Source organism: Bactrocera latifrons, unplaced genomic scaffold (genome assembly GCF_001853355.1).
Source record: "Bactrocera latifrons isolate USDA-ARS-PBARC rearing strain unplaced genomic scaffold, ASM185335v1 scaffold_412, whole genome shotgun sequence".
NCBI lineage: Eukaryota > Metazoa > Arthropoda > Insecta > Diptera > Tephritidae > Bactrocera > Bactrocera latifrons.
In genome coordinates, this window is record NW_017537060.1 from 126,372 (window position 1) to 128,007 (window position 1,636).

Below are 1,636 nucleotides of genomic sequence, written 5' to 3' on the forward strand. Positions count from 1 at the left end.
AATAGGCCTGCAGAATCTCACCGAAGAAGGCGTAGGGTTTTGCCAAATGGTTTTTGTTGTTTCACCATTGAAGGTAACAACCAACCTCACTGGAACAATCGAGSTYRCAAATATACTTGAATCGTCACCAGAAAGATTTTCAAATTTTTGTTTAAGTGAAGTTTGGTGTGATCCATTGCACCCACATTTTGATATCAAAAGAAGGCTCTGCTTCTCGACGTCAGTTAATGTATCTATGACTTCTTTTAAATATTGGATGAGGCTCAAAGCCGTATGATCCAGCAAAGCTTGAAGTTCTACATTAAAGCTAGTCTCTATAACCGTTATTTTATCTTCCTCCGGGTAAGCACTTTTTTTGCCTTTTGCAGCAAATAGTAGCAAGGATAGATAGTTTTACGTCCGCCTTGTAATAAATTCCACTGACTTCTTGTGAAATTACCTTCAACAAATAAGGATAATGTTTCTTTTATAGTGTTTTTTTTCCACGTGGTCTTTTTTAGATGAAATTATCTTTCTGATCTTCTTGGCTCTCGTAGGTGTTGAAGCTATTTCTTTAATCATCTTTGAAGTGTGTATGTTTCCGGAAGTGCCCTGACTTACACATGCAGCGAAAGTCAACTCCTCGACAGGTACGTGAGCCCGTAAATCTACAGTTTTGGGCAGCTTACTCCTTTCGCTTAATTCATTCATCGCTTAGCCATTCTACGTTACGAACTGCTGACCATTTTTGTTTAAAATCTGTCTTGAAATGCCTCAAAGAACGAGACAAAACATTTCTATCCTCTGTTGGGCATGACGTCAACTGAGCAATTCTATCTTCCAGAAAGGTGAATTTTTCGTTGATTTTTTTTCCTTTGTACTCCTTTATAATATCGTACAATTCCATTCGGGTGATATTTTTCACCATTGCTGCAGAATCTGTGAAAAAAATACCTATTACAATGGGGTGGGTTGGGGGACAATTTTACTTCTGTTTCGGATAGAAGTAGGTCCAAATTACATTTCCGTACCAGAATTCTGGCGCGACAAATCGCGACAAGTTATCAAAAACGATAATGTTATACTTTTTTTGTAAAAATACTACATTCTTGCAAAGGCAACTAACAACATCAGTTTAAATGCTTAAATTTAAGAATAAATTGACTGTTATATGTCTTAATCATAAGTCCTTTTACTTCCATATTCAATAAAGAATTTCCAAGTAAATCTCCACACGCAGTCGTATCAACCAAGGGAAATTATGTAAATAATCGAGAACGCCGAGAACACAGACACGCGTTACACTCAGTGATTGGGTTCCGACTGAATCCGTGCGAGAGCGAGGTAAAAACCGGCGGAGGAGGGGTGCGCAGATTGGAGCGGTTATTGTAAATAGTAAAACATGCGGCGTAAATACCATTTGGCGAAGTTTAGTAAAACCACTTAATACCGGTTTTTTGCATCAAATACCCTGTTAACGCCGCCCCCGCCCAATTTCTTTTGCCACGTCTGTATCGACAGAGCAATCTTCTCTTTCTACTTTTTCGAAGTTTTTTCGAACTTTCATTAGCGCGCAACTAAAGACTTACTAAAAGAAGTTGCGCGCGCTCTCTTCTTATTGCGACAGCCCTGCGATACAGACGTGGTAAGTGTGGTT